This window comes from Gossypium hirsutum, chromosome D07, assembly GCF_007990345.1.
Source record: "Gossypium hirsutum isolate 1008001.06 chromosome D07, Gossypium_hirsutum_v2.1, whole genome shotgun sequence".
In the NCBI taxonomy this organism is placed as follows: domain Eukaryota; kingdom Viridiplantae; phylum Streptophyta; class Magnoliopsida; order Malvales; family Malvaceae; genus Gossypium; species Gossypium hirsutum.
Window position 1 is genome coordinate 40,436,564 of NC_053443.1, and position 16,586 is coordinate 40,453,149.

Consider the following 16,586-nt stretch of genomic DNA (forward strand, 5'->3'; position numbering starts at 1 on the left):
CTATTCATTCCAGTCCAAAAATCATACTTTGGCAAAATTATGTTTTTACCCCTAAAGTTTCACAAAATTATGATTTTGCCCCTAGGCTCGTAAAAATTTTTTTATTCAATTTCCTTGCATTTTTGGCCTAGCAGAACCATTTTCATAACTATAGCAGTCCACAATAGTCACTTATCCACACACTTGTGACGTATTTTATAACTTTTACAAATTAATCCTTTTAGGTATTTTCATCGAAAATTACTTAGTACAAATCGTTTATCACACTCCAAACATTCATTCCATAAAACATCAAAATAAATGCATATCATTCATGGGTAAATTTTTAAACACAAACCCTAGTTCAAAACAATGGTAAAAATAGGTAAATCTTGTTACGAGGATTTCAAAAACGTAAAAATCATTAAAAAACGAGAATAGAACGGACTTACAATCGAGCTTGAAAGCTTGAAAAACCTTAGCCATGGTTTCTCCATGCAATTTTCATCTTAGGGGTTGAAGATGGACAAAAATTGGCTTTTAATTTCATTTTTAATTCATTTTAATAACTAAATGACCAAAATGCCCTTAATGAAAAACTTTGGAAACATGCCTAACCATACCCATTTTTGTCCACCAACTTAACCAATGGTCTAATTACCATATAAATACCTACAATTTAAAATTTCATAACAATTGGACACCTCTAACATATTAAACTCAACTTTTGCACTTTTTACAATTTAGTCCTTTTGACTAAATGGAGTGCCCAAACGTCAAAATTTTCGAACGAAATTTTCACGAAATAATTTTGTGAAATTGTAGACCATAAAAATATAATGAAAATAATTTTTTTCTTATCAAATTTGTGGTATCGAAACCACTATTCCGACAAGCCCCAAATTCAGGCTGTTACAGTTTTTTTAACAAACCATTTTTTTTCTAAAAATAATATACATGCTAAAATATAAATATGAAAATGCCATCAAATTTATAAAAAAATTATTATAAGCCCAAATAGGGAGAAAACAGTTTGGTCATATACCACCCGATCGTGACGATTGTCCAATATGGTAGGGTAGATGCGGGTATTTACTCCGATTTTAACCAACTATTCTGTACAGGCCACAAAGTTTACCGTCAGTTTCCCCCCCCCATGTCTATTTCATTATGGATCTTAGTGACTTGTAGACGACTTTTGGCTTCCTACATAACCCCTTGTCAAGGACAAGCTTGAAAGTCGGTGGAGGCAATTCCCATGTAAATAGATCACGAAGGATGGAGAACTTGTTTTCCCAAACACATAATGTGCACTCAAGAGTGTACACCTCATGATATATTATTCAACATTGATTGAGGCACGAGCACAAGTTGCAACAACATGCGCACAGGGGTAATGAAGTGACTGAAACCTCTCGTAATTACACCGTTTGTTCCAAAGATCAACTCCGTAGGACCTAGGTGGGATACCTAGTCGACAACCGATGGACTCCGTAACTCAAAAAGTTTTAAACTGTCGAGAATATATTTCTACATTCATTGACCTTGATATCTGACGGGTCGCATCCATTGCCTTCTTGATATCTTTGACAAACACGTGTCTCGCCTCCATTGGTTGACTTGTTTCAACCCTATTCTTGACATCAAGGTAGCCAACCTGTAGAACGTAGTCGAGAACACAGATGAAATCGAAAGATGTCATGTTTTTCTCAACATGGAGTTAACCACCGTTGCTAGGTTGGTTGTCATTTGACCATATTGAGCACCGTTATTGAAACTTTAAGCCTATTTCCATGACTTCAAAGTGCCCAACCACTTTCGAAAAAGAGTATTTATTTCACATTACATGTCACCCTCAAGTATGGTTATCCTTGGCCTGAAAGGGTGTGGCTTTAGCTCTTACGCTGTGTATGTATTAAGAAAAGACAAGTTACAGTATGCAAAATTAATTTGTTAAAGTATCAAAAACATTTAAAACATATGTTGAAACTAAATTTTACCAATTTTCACAACTTGTCTCTACCAATCTGCATTCTTGTAGTCTCGATGGAAGTTAGTTGCGATGTTCCGAATGCAATAAACATGTCACATCCCAAAATTGGGCCTAGAAGTTTCAAGGGTAAAATAGGAATTATAGCTTATATGTGTTCGAAATTTCATAAGCATGGTAACCGTTAGTGTTTTCGACAATGGCTTTTAGAAAATCAAATCAATTTTTGAAAATGAGCTTTAAAAACCTTTAATTTTAAAAGTAGGACTGAATTGTAAAAGAGTCAAAATTGTGAGCTTTTAAGAGGAAATTAGACCAAATTTTAAAATTCAACTTAAAACACCCTAATTCTCTAGGTTGTTTCACGAAAGCTCTTACCTATATTTTTGTGCTGTCTCTTTGCTCTTCCAACTCTCCCATTCAATTTTGATTTCTAAATCTAAATTCCCTTTGACTTTTATCATTTTTTAAGCCATAAACCTCTATAGAAACCAAGAAAAACACCATTGATTTCTCTATTGTCAATCTTGTGGGTTTTCAATTTTTCAACTAAAAGTTTATTTTTCTTGCATCGAAGGTAACGGTTCGATTCCCTATTTGTTTTTAAATGATATCTAGTCTTTAACATAGAATTTTTAGTCATTAAATCGTATGTTTTAAGAAAAAGTTAAAAATAGGGTCATTAAAGGTGGATTTTGGGACTTTGAATGAAAACATAGATTCAAAGTGAAGAGTGTGCATTTGTCATTAAGCGGTATATCATAAATGTGTCAGTTGTCTACAAAGTCGCTGTGTCCAAACCAACATTGTATATTGGGGAGTGTTGGAGGTCAACAGAAGGCTGCAACTGGCAGGTACAAGTCGCATTTATCTAGAAGTCGCAAATGTGGGAGATTCAAAACTTTGTTAGGCCTCACACATGCACTTCAACACATATGATACAAGATCACCGCAAACTTGATTTCAAAACTATCTGTACGTGCATCATGCCAATGGTGAAAAACATGTCAATCATTCTTGTTTCTGTACTAATTGCCAAAAGGCAAGAGCGATTTTAGTACTAAGTGTCATATTGGAAAGCATGGATAGCTAAACAGATAACCATGGAGCAGTTGTACGGAGTTTGGGATACGTCGTACAATGAGCTATAGGGGTGGATAGTCACTATGCGTGAGTACATTCTAGAGACTGTCATTGAGTTGTATAGACGACTGTATTATGACCCGGATGACCAACTACAATCAGGAAGAAAAATTTTCCAACGGATGTTCTAGAAGTTCGATCCATGCGTACGAGCATTTCCCCACTACAAGCCAATTGTGCAGGTTGATGGAAATTGGCTATACAAAAAATACACGTAAATCCTACTTATTGTAGTTGCTCTTACTCTCGATAGCTTTTGCCATCGTGGACAAGGAGAACCTCAAATCATGGGAATTCTTCCTGATAAGTTGTAGACATATGTAGTTAGGAAGGACAATATTTGCATCATATCCGAAAAAGGGAAGAGAATAATTGCTGTAATTAGGCGTACCAGTGTTTCATGGAGATCCAAATTGTAACACCTTATACTTGGTCTGGTCGTCAAGCTCGAAACTAGGACACTACACCACTGTCACGCGTCATAAACAATACACATTGTTATATGACTAAATAAACGTCTTCTTTATTTATCATTCGTACTAATTATAAGTTATACAATCTCTACTTATAATTAAAACATGTTGAGCATAAATCGAGTGAACATATAAATAACATTAAACATGCATTAGTACCACTTGGAAAAATTTTGAAAATAGTTACATAGATGTCAATACTAAAGGTATGGTATCGATATTTCTCTCAAGTGGTATTGATACCACTTGGAAAATTGATACCAAAACTAATTACTGTTTCTCGTTTAAAAACTAAAGACTCGAAAATTATTGATACCACTGGAAAAGTATCGATAAATTTTACCCCGAGTATAAATATTCGTGATAAAATATCAATACCAACTTACAAAACTGACTTCTTGTGCTTTCAAAAATCAAAGAGGTATCATTTTTGAAACCCGAATATCGATACCTCTGCTACTCTAGACCATAATAATACAGCAGTTTCAAGCACATAATCCATACCAACTTAAACACAAACATCATGCATCATTCACCTCATCAAATGAACACAAAAAAAGTTCGAAATATCAGTCCAGAACATCATAATCATGACTAAGCAAGAAACCAATAAAACATACTTTAAGTCTATAGGTTCTAAGCAAAATAAACATGTAATCAACTTAATAATCATAGCATATAGTCTACCATATTGCCTTTATTCCCCAAAACATAAATAATCAAATAAACACCTACAATTAGCTACTAAAGTTTTGGCTTGGATCACCCCTCGAAGATTAGACTGCTCACACCGACACTACTTATCTGATATGGTTTAAAAGGAGTGGGTGAGCTTAGGAAACTCAGTGAATGCTCATAATAAGTACATGGCAAACAAGTCATCATGCTAGGGGTGAGCGTTCAATCGAATCGAATAAAAAAATTTCGAGTGAATTGAGTTCACGAATCATATTTTATCATCTTAATTTAATTTGAAATTTTCTTGAATCGAGTCGAGTGAGATGGAATTCGAATCGAATCGAATCGAATATATTTGTTTGAGTTAAATTTTAAAAAATAATTTTGGATCCTTGTAACCACTGTCACCCATCGTAATAAAATTTGTCGACCTTAATCAATTTTTTATTAACTTTCATCACCTCATTATTTTTTTTATATATTGGTTAGCTTCTTTGCTTGCTTAGTTGTTTCAATTATCTTCAAATTCTTGTCACACTGTAGTTTGGAATTAAAAAATATATTAAATATAAAAATATGATTTTATAAATAAAAGTTATTTTAAAAATAAAATGTGAAATTGATACCAATATAAAATTTTAACACAAATATTTTATGGCATAATTAATAATTCATTTTTAATATAAATATTCAATATGACTAAACAATTCAATAATATAAATAATATAAAATGTGATATTTAATTTAATAATATAAACAGTAGATATAAATAAAATTATTACTATTTATGTTTAGTGATTTTTTTTTGGATAATTTTGATTTTTTATTTGAGAGTAAAGGGTGAGAAGTAAAAGTTTAGGCGGAAAATAAAAAGTTTTGGGAAATAAAAGTTTGAGGGAAAGTAAATAGGGGGAGTAACATTTTGGAGGGAAAATATTTAAAAAAAATTGGAGGGGCAGGGTTTGGGGTAGATGGGAAGTGGGATGGGAAGGGAATAAAAGTTTTAGGGGAAAAGTGGGAGGGAGTAAAAATTTTGGGGGAAAATAAAAGGTTTTGAGGGTTTTTGGGAGTAAAATTTTGAGAAAAAGTAAGTGGGAGAGTAAAATTTTGGTGGGAAATAGATTTTGGGTAGATTAGGGGGTTGGGAGGGGAGGCGAGTAAAAGTTTTGGGGGGAAAGTGGGAAGGAGTAAAAGTTTTGAGGGAAAAGTAAAAATGTTTGGGAGTTTGGGGTAAAAATGTAAAATATTATAGTTTGATATTCGAATTATTGGAGTTATTCGAATTCGAAAACTCAACTCGATTTGAACTCAAAATTTGAAAAAAATTCGAGTTGATTCGAATAACTCGATTAACTCGAATAACTCGATTCATTTAACTCGAAATTTGAATTTTTTTTATTTTTTCGAGTCGAATTGAGTTTTGCTCACCCTTACATCATGCATTAACAACAATTGTATAACATAATTTAATAGTCCCAACTTTAGTGTCATATTATATTTACTCATGCATAACATATTAGTTCGTTTTCATGGTTATCACATTAGCTTTTAAGCATATATCACTTTACATAGCAGTCATAAATAATGATAATTTGGCACTTGAGGTTATGAAAAATAAAAGTGGGCACTAACACCACTCATCGGATACACGGATATCCAACACGCAAAATGACTCATAGAGTCAAACATGTCCCAAAAGTGAAGCATATAGCTAACATTCTCCAACACGACAAACATATCCTAGTGAATGGAGTCTAGCTCACATTTCTTTATCTCTCCTAAACTATCCTGGGCCTCAATGCCCCAAAATCACAACACAAGTGTGAATACTCACAATCCTATGGCATGCAAACTATATCCAACAGTTTCACAAAGTCATAAGGCCAAAATATCCACAATTTTATCACACATTACATACCGAATTTTCGCACATATTCACTACATGTTCACATTATTAACACAATATAATCATTGTCACTTGGCATGAATAACATGCCCATATATTCACTTTCACAACCGTCATCACAAGCTTATAACACATGTCATAGCATCACATATTTATTCATATTTCCACATTTGCACAATCGTACATATATCACAATAAATCTTAGTATAAGAAAACTTACACTCAGAATTTAGAGTAGGGGTTTAGGCTACCTCTAAATTCCCAATTTACACAATGAATCATCCATAAGTAGCAATTCCAAGTCACTTACCGAATATACTTTCGCCAAGTAGCTGAAAGCTCAAACAAGCATTTCATTGCCTTTGTCTCTACTCGTTGAAGATCCTATCGACTCTGATGCTTCAACAAGACAAACCACACAAATACACAACCAACAATCAGCCAATGACTTACCTTAAATAGTAAAAAACATAATCCTAAGCTAAGTTCTCTTGTAACCAAAACCTTCGACATAGAAAACTTAGAATTCGAATATCTCGGTCTACACTTAATAATCTTTTTGCATGAAACAAATTCCATTCATTTACGTATTCATCTACAACTAATTCCCAACCTTTAAACTACACAAAATCCCTCAATTCATAGTATCAAAATTTTTCAACATACAATGGCTATTATGACGAAAATTCAGTAAAAATTCTATGTAACAAATTTTTATACTTTATGAATAAATTTCTATTTAAAAATTCAGTCCAAGAGGCCCATTTAAAGTCCTTGGCCGAATTTCCCCTTGAAAGTAAAAAAAAATTAGGTTTTTTTTAGTTTTCCTATTAGGACTAGGAAAATAGTTAGAAGGCCTATATGTATGGCTTGGCCAGCCACCCTGATACACATTATACTTGAAGAATACATTGAAATCAGATTTGTTTTGTTGAGTGAAAATTCTCTTTGAGTTCTCCAAGAATTTTCTCTTGAGTTTTCTTTAGAAGGAGTTTTAACAATCTTTTTGATTGTGGGAGCCATCTTCAGCCTTCTTCTTGCCATTGTTCTTCATTGGAGGGGAGATTAGAGCTGTTTGAAGCGAGTTGTGAAATCTTTCTCGATTTTAAGGCTTCTTAGGACTTTCTTTATTTTCTTTATTAATTTCTGCTTGTGCTGATTTATTGATTAACTTGGGATTAATTGTTCTTGCTGCGTTTCAGCCTTTCCAAACTTCAAGATCTGATTCGGCTTCGTTCTTAGGCATCAAGAAATGTTCTTCATTCATTATTTCCAGATTTCTTGCCGCCCAAGTATTTCTTATTCTATTCGATTTGGGTTTCTTGATCTGACAAGTTTAGTTCTCTGTTTTCTGTTTTCATTGCAGCCAATTTGTTTATAGATCTCGTAGGACTTTCCCGTGACTTGACGACTCAATCTTGGTCCGCGCGCAACCTCCTATCAAGGGTACTTTGGGAACTCGGACACATGCACCGCATTGGGATCTATGTTCGACATGTGTGCCCCAGGATCATTGCGTATTACAATGCCTCAATTCGGGTTAACATTTCCATCATCATTTGTGCCTTCGTCATCAATATCATTCGGGACCTCTTCTTGATCGAGATCAGTATAGGCTTTAACCTCGTAATCAGAAAAACCATTATTATCATATACACCATCACCATCTGCATTAGTCTCAATCACCATTGAATGTATTTGTAAATGAGGACCCGAGTTAATGTTCTCAAATGCAGGTGGAGCATTCAGATCGATGTCGTTACCGCGTATAATCGATCGCCCATCAATGTACACTATCAAAACCACCGTACACGGATCTTGAACTCCACGTTCTTCACCCAATGGAGTGGAATCTTCAGTTGCCTCCACATAAACTAACTCAGCAAAAAACTGAATCGGATCAGTTTGCTGAATCCGATCCCGACAATAAAGTGCGACCATTGTCTCCATGTCATCATCATCTACAAGTTCCATCTCGGTGAATTTTATAGGATTTGTCGAACTGAAAATTTGTAGAATAGTCTCGAGATCCTCCACCTACAATGTTTAACAACTTTTGCACTTATTCTCTCTTTAATATCATCAACCGAGACATTTCTATTAAATCACATTGCTATTTGTTGGCAACATCTAAATATACATTCAACTGTTGTTGTCTAAATTTCTTCATCAAAATAAACGCATACGAAAAATTGATTATCCATCTTCAATAATAAATCTGTAAAAATATTTAAATATTTTATTTCAAAAAAAATATACTGAAAAAAAACATAGATATACTAACCTTGAATTCTTCTTTGCTTTCTTTCCTTCTACAATCAAATTTGTTTCCCTTTTACTCTTCTCCTTCAAAAATGTTAAGAGAAACAATGCTTATAAATAATTTCAGATCACCAATGCCTCCTCTCTCTCACCCTCCACCAGTTACCCCGTATTTTAGCACCAAAAAATACTAGTGTCGCCCACCTCTCTCCCTCCACCCCAAAAATAATTTTTTTATACTGGTACCGCCTATCTCTTCCCCTCCACCCTTAAAAATATATATTTAAAAAAAAACACATCATTTTGTTACGATGTGTTAATGATTGTGTAAGGAAATGTTTGGGTGCCGCCCATCTCTCTCTCTCCACTCTTTGGGACTGTTTTAAACACCCAATTTTGGTAAATAATGGTATTGATATACCATTTCAGTATTAAATTTTTTAAAATGTAATATTCAAGTAAAAAAAAGCCAAAAAAACTGGCTTTTCTGTCTTAGGGATAAAATCAATATTCTTTAGTAACTTAGCAACACCAATCTTTCTTCCGTCACTTGTTTTAATCCTTGGAAGTAAATTTCTCCTTTTTTGAGGCACAAATGATAATAATGGAATGCCAACATAATCAGGATTGGTTTGAGCCTTCCCTTTTATCAGCTATCTTCTTTTGTGCAAAGGCATTTTTCATTGCCTTGGTTGTTGTTGCTCTTGCCAAGCATTTAGCTGCAACTACTGTAGGTTCAAAAACTATCTTAGTTTAACCGACAACAACCTCATCTTTTTGGATATCTATTTGTAACACTTCCTTAGGGGATTCATCAACTTCAAGCACTATCTCAATTTGAGGAATTCCCTACTACAAACCTTCAATGATCATCTTTAGAAATTTTCCCAGTTAAATAATATATTATAGAATAAAATAATGCAGAGATATTTATTCATAATACCACTTGATCGCATGTCACGTATTTATGGAATGATAATCATACTATCATATTCGAGTTCCCTTGCTTATGAAAAGATTCCATTATAATTCCATGAAATTTGTTACGCATGATCCCTTAAGAAGTTGCCCAAAACTAACAAAACAAGCCAACAGAAAATAAACAAATATGAGCAAAACAATTGCTATAATGAGTGGCAATCGATATTTCCGACTAGTTACACCAACAATAAACAATATTTGTTTTAGTTTTTTAAGTTTCAAATATTTTCATTTTTATATTTCAAAAATTAATTTTTATTTTTTAACCTGCTGGGATAGACTCGATTAAGTAATGAATAAATAAATTAACAAAGAAATTGAAAAGATCGAACACAAATATTTTATGTGGAAAAATCCTTCCAAAGAGGATAAAAAACCACAGGTAAATATAATTTCACTATAACAAAAAAAAATGAATAGTACAAAGATGGAGATAAAATTAAACCCCGAAACTCGAAATAAGAACCCTCAAAATATAAACACAAAATTCTCTGAAAGCTTGTAAAAGCTAATATCTAAATGTGTAATGAGAGTTTAAGTGAAAAACTAAAAACATAATTTAACTGAGAGAAAAAAAATCGAAAAATATGAGGTATAACTAGGCACCCTAAATTTATGATATAATTAGGCAGTTAAAAACAGTGTCACCTGTCATAAGATATAAGTTTCAACATTTGATTATCTTATCGGAAACAATCCTAACGCAACTCAAGGTGCAAGGTGCCACTGAACAGACTTGCCAAGCTAGGAAAAATGCATAGCTACTCATCTTTATTGACTTGAGTATGGAAAACCACCTCGAAATATAAGTTATAATGCTAACTCACCGGGGCAACCAATCACCAAGAATATGTAAACAATAGCCTTTCATCATTTTAAGATTAATTTGATTTTTTATCACTATATAAATATAAATATAAGTGTGAGCTCTACTTCTTTTGATGCAATATTAGAAATAAAAGATGAGATAATACAGTTTAAATTCGTACAAAATATGCATTTGACAAGAGCTTTAAACATAATTTCATTCAAGTGTGAGGTGTATTAATATAAATAAATTTTTTATTAAAAAATATATTGATATATAAATTGTACCATTTTTCAGTCAAATTATACTTATTTAATTAATTTTGTACCTGATTTTCTTGTAAATTTGTTTATTTATTTCAATAATGTATTTAAAAAGGTTGATTCATTTAAATTTTATAATAAAAAAATAACTTGTGGAAAAGAAATGAAGCAATAAATAAATGATGTCCCATGCTTGGGACTATCAGGCTTCCCTAAATGCCATATTTGGTGCTGGAAAATTCAGTTTCACTTTCGAAACTCAAAGCCAAACGCCAACGCTGCGGACAAAGTAGAAAGCTCCAAAATAAGGTTTTTCTGGTGTTGATTTATGATATGTCTGATGCTTTAACTGTTCTTCACTTGCTCTTGCTTTTTTCCAATCAAAACCCAACTCTCTCATCCTTCCCTCCCAGGTTTTACACTGTTCCACCTCCCTTCTCTTTCCTTCTTATCTTGTCATTGAAATCTATACACTTAACTTGTCTTTTCCTTCTAACTATAATAATATAACCAGTCAAACATTCTCTTTCCTTTCTTTTTCTGTCGTTAATTCCTTTTTACCTTAGTTGGTATTAATTATGTTCCCATACATTTTGATTGGGGGCAATGTCTTGTTAAATTGCAGACGCTAATAACTAAAAGCTCAAATTAACAAAGTCTTCCATTTTACGCAACTATTACCAGGTTTGAAGCACTCTTCAACACTCTTGCCTTAAATGCTCATGCTTGCCACTGTTTTGCTTTCTGTTTTTTTTTTTTATTATTCTTTGGGGTTGTTTCCATAATTTATTACTGTTTTAGCAGATTTAGGAAGTTTACAAAGAAACAGGTTTTGTATTGATTTTCTTTGTCTGGTTCTTGCCCGAAAATCAATTCCTTTTTTTTGGCCAATCCTAATTTCAAATAAAGCACTCTTCCTCATTTATTTCTCTTTTATTGCCTTCTTTATTAGTATCAGTCTTTCTTAATGGATTAATGAATATATTTGCCGAGCCAAAATAAAAAAATAAAAACCCAAAGAAACAGCAAATTCAGTTTGTTTCAGGAGCTGCAACCAGAATTCAAGGGTTCTTTATTTAGATTTGTCAGTTCTGATATCAACTTAAAAAAATCTACTCCACCTACTAAAGTGATTTCATAATAAAAAGTTAACCGTGTAAACCAAAAAAATAATTTCACACTCAAATCAACCAAACTCATTATGAATATATTTAAATTTGAAATAATTCTAGCTTATTACATTTATTTTACAAAACCAGTATTACTTTTAAATAATACAATTAACGAAATTATTATTTTTATTATATAACTTGTAATTATGTGAAAAAAAGTATTCAATTGCCACTTAGAATGTAATAATATCTAAAACATTATAATAATATATGTATAGATATCTATCGTATTTTTAGTTGTACTATTATGAATAAAAAATAATAGTTTATGCATATATATCATATCATAATTGTAGTTGTACAAAATAATTTTTTTTTAAAAATAAGATATTTTCAAAATAAGTAAATAATTTTTCTTTTCTTTGTTACAAACAATTATGTGAATAATTAGAAATTATCAATTGTAATTAGTTTATTGTTAACTTACGTACTAAAACATGTGAAAAAGAGATTTTATATATAAAATAATATATTCAAGTACAACAGTAAAATAAAAGGTTAGATATTGCTATTAGTCTTTGTATTTTAATTAGATCACTTTTAATCCTTATACTTTCAATTTTTAAAATTTTAGTCCTAACTCAAATAGTAGAAGTTAAATTCGTGTGGTTTTCAATTACTAGTCTTGTATTATATGCGTACTATTGTAGATTTTATTTCATATTCCCCAATTAGATCATTCTATGTCTATACTTTTTAAATTTTGAAATTTTAGTCTTGACGCAAACTATAATTATTAATCCATTAATTGAATTTTTAGTTACTAAAATATGAAAATAACAAGCTGACACATGATATTTTGATTAAATTTAAAAAAAGGAGAACTTAATGAATTTAACGATTATCGTTTAGTAATGATTGATATTTTAAAATTTTAAAATGTACAATAACTCTAAGAATGACCAAATTAAAGTGTAAAGACTAAATCCACAACTTTCCTTAAGTATAAAAACTAATAACAAAATTTAACTCAAAGTAAATATAATTTTAAATATAATTTATTTTTTATTGTTATATTTTGATTAAATTCTAAGTAAAATCTAACTCAATAAAATACTTTATTTAAATTTAAACTAATATAATTTAACTTTAATAAATTAAACTTAAATAACTTCAACGGTTAAGAATCCAAATAATCCAATAACAAATACAAATACTTTGAGTTCAACAATGATTTCAACTTCAAACTATTTAATCTCTAAAACAACTGATATTTGAAATTGCTTGAAATGAAATCACGTGCATATGAAGTGATTCAAAACAACTTAGATTTTTTTTGAACCCAAAATAATAAACTCAAATTATTTCAACCTAAAATCAACTTCATCATCTCCCTTATCAAATCTTTATTTTTGGTTTTCTTTCAAGTTCGTTTTGGGCGTGGGCTTTTAACGACATAAGTTAGTAAATCTTTATGCTGCTAGGACGGGCCCACCTACGAAGGCAGTTTTTAGGTTTGTCCCAAGATTACCCTCAACTAATATTATAATTATATCTAAATTAGGATGGGGATTTATTTACATTTATATAAAATTAAAGTAGTTTTTACACCATTTCGTATATTTTTATACAATTATTTTTAACTATCTAATAATTGAATTTATTGATATAATTGTAAGTGTCATGCATATAATTTTTAAATCGATCTGATATCTCTATTATATCGATAAAAATGTGTTTGGAAAGTCATTTAGTAATTGTATTTAAGTGTAATTATAAGCAACTACACGTGTGGTATGTTTGGTAAACATTGTAGTTAATAGGGTTCACTAAATTGAGTATAATTGGAGCAAACCAACTACACTCCAATTCTTAGGGGAGGGTAAGAACTGGTGTAATAATGAGGGTAATTGCAATAAATTATAATTAAATTCAGTTACCTTATGACTTTCCAAACACATTTGTAAACTATTTAAGTTCAAAATGTAGTTTGTATATAATGGTAATAATATTTTAATTTTAGGACATATTTTATTTTAAACTATAATTATATGTTATTTTATTAATATCGTTTAAATTTTGGAAGGCATTCAATGAAATTGATCGTTATACTGAATTTATTCGAATGGTTTCTTTTGTTAATGTTCTTTAAGAAACTAATTGCTTTGTTGATTCCTTTGCGGTGTTACTTGTGGTTCCTTATTTGTTGCTTTGCATCTGGAACTTGTTATCCTTTCTACTGCTTCTAGGTTGGCTAAGCGAGGTATTGACGAACCTTTGTGTTTGAAGCTTGTAGAAATAGGGGTGGGTACTTGCTTAGCAAATAAAAATTATGACTAAAGTAGTACACGGAATTGTGTCCACAGTTTCAACCAAGAAATCAAAAGTGCATAAAAATAAAGAAAAACACCGAGAGTATTTATGCAATTTGAATTCAGTCTACATCTACGAGTCTTGCCCAGAGTAATGATACACCTCATCGTTGTATAAAGACTAGATCACTCCCCCTCGAAGCTTCCCCCTTGAAAGCTTTGTTTTGCAATACAAGAGAATCTCTTAATTGCTTACAAAAACAATTCACACATAAAACATTCCTAACTTGAACAAATTTGTGCTCTCTCAATCTCTCGGTTACTATTTAACCTAGACAAAATTTAAGTTTATATACTACTTAAGTTTGCTTACATAAAGAGTCATAGTCTAATCACTTTTCTATAAAAAGTAAAGCTAAAAAGTAGCATAGGATAAAAGTTTCATAAGATTCTCAGTGTAATCCAATGTCTTCAAATATAGAAAGTGACTTTACTTGATCTACAAGTAATCAATCTTCAAGTTTTCAATTTTAACCCAACTGGACTTTATGTTTTGGCCTCTGACTTGTCCAAATAATATCTTCAGAACAAATAGCCCAATCCTTTTGTTCTAAAATTTGCCAACTTTAGAAATAGGCAAATATGGCAATGAAATAGTACCTTAAGTTGTGGCCACTATTTAGCCACAAAATTTTTCCTTACCTTCAAATATGTCAACAAGCTCCCCTTTAGACAATTTTTGAACAAAACATATACAAGAAAAATAAAATCATCTCAGTTACATATTCTCCCCCACAATTAAACAATCTCATCTACTTCATCTCAACATAATTTAACCATACATAGAAAAGACAAAAGTAAAAGCTTGTTATGATGATCTAAAATATGTAAAGGTAGGAGTACAAGATTACTGGATTTAGTAAATCATCACACTAGATTAACAAGAATTGGAATCATAAGTTTGTGGTTATTGTTGCCCAAAAAGATGCACTACTCACTCATTACTCCCCATTTTTGTTCAATGATTGCAAAGGGATCATTGAAGCTGCTTGACCAAGATATCCAATTTAATGGCTAATAAATTACTATTGCATGCTTTGAGGTCCTTGATCTACCTCTTATTGGCAACAATATCATTAGAAAGCAACTTGAGGAGCCTCTAATCAACACCAGTTGATGTGCTTGAGGAACCAAGAACTGTGCCAAAATCTGTTTCAACAAGTTCAGGCACTATTCTGTCTTCAGTAGGGGCTAATTCCTCTTTCACATTGCTAGGGTCTATGGGAGCATGCTTCCCTTCTAACCACTTGTGAAAGAAATTTAGTTCTTGAGGCATCTTCTCATACTTCTCAGTAGACTTGATAATTTTGTCATTTTGTAAAAACATGATTTGAAATATGAGAGATGGATAGGGGAGACTGAGCTCACTACAAAATTTTTCAACATAACGATATATATATCTATGAAGATCAAGTCTCCAATATCAAATTAGATTCCTATGAACCTTCCTTAGCAAAACAGTCATATTCTTGGTCACATTGTGCCTTTGGCTGTTGGGAAGCCAATTTCTTGTCGTTGTGCCATAGAGTGCAATATAAGTTGGTTCCAAGGCTGATGATTGAAATTTTGAACCAACAGACCATGTGAGATGAACTCTATTGGTAATTCGGGCAACAATTGTGTTTTCAAATTCCCCAAACTTTACATCTTGGTACAGGGATGGTGTAGCAAGTGTCTGATTTGTACGCTCAAACTTGTACCATTTGCCTCACACATATAATTTGTGATGAAACTTGATGGTAGGGTCATTAACACTCTGAAGTAAGTTGGCATAGAAATCTAATACAACTTGCTTGACATAAGGCTTAACAAATCGAGTAGAGACCAACAAACCATTCTTCTCCAGAATTTAATTGATGGCATGATCACCAAAGCTTTTCTCATCAATGTATTGCTCCACAATAATGTTATTCTTGGTCAAGGATACATCTTTTGGAACTAGTAGTGTTGATGTAGACTCTGTCATAAGTTTGCAGTAGCTCATATTCATATTACTTTATTTCTTTTTCAAAAAAAAAATTCAAAGATCAACATCCCTTAAGTTGTTAATTAGCAGCTTTCGTGAGGGAGGCATGTTAGGCTTATTTGTTCTAGCCATACCACCAAGCATTCGTTTCTTCATGGGAACCTTGTCATTAGAGTCTTCCACGGATGCCATCTTGTGTCGACTAGACTTTTCCTATCGAGATTGGGAGAGGCCGTTGATTTTCCCCATTTCTTCAATAGTGGCTTTCTTCTGTTTACTGGCCATTGGTCTAGTGGTTCTTTATTCGATCCCAAAGGCTCCTTGATCTGTGCCAGCAACTTTGGTCATATTCACGATCATTGTAACACACTATACCCGACCTGGTCGGTGGGTTTGGGTACCAAGTTTCACAATTAACCTGAATTACTTAACAAATTTTCTAACCTGAGTTAGTTACAAACTTAGATGATACCAAATTATACGCCCACTTTTCTTACTATTCAACTTTATTCAATTACTTGGATAGCAACAGATTTAAAAAATTTTAAACTTCAATTATATTCTATATCATACAAGTACTAAGTTCTTATAATCATTATAACTTATTAAGCATGTACAATAACTTTTATAATAACTTGAAACTTATGATTTTA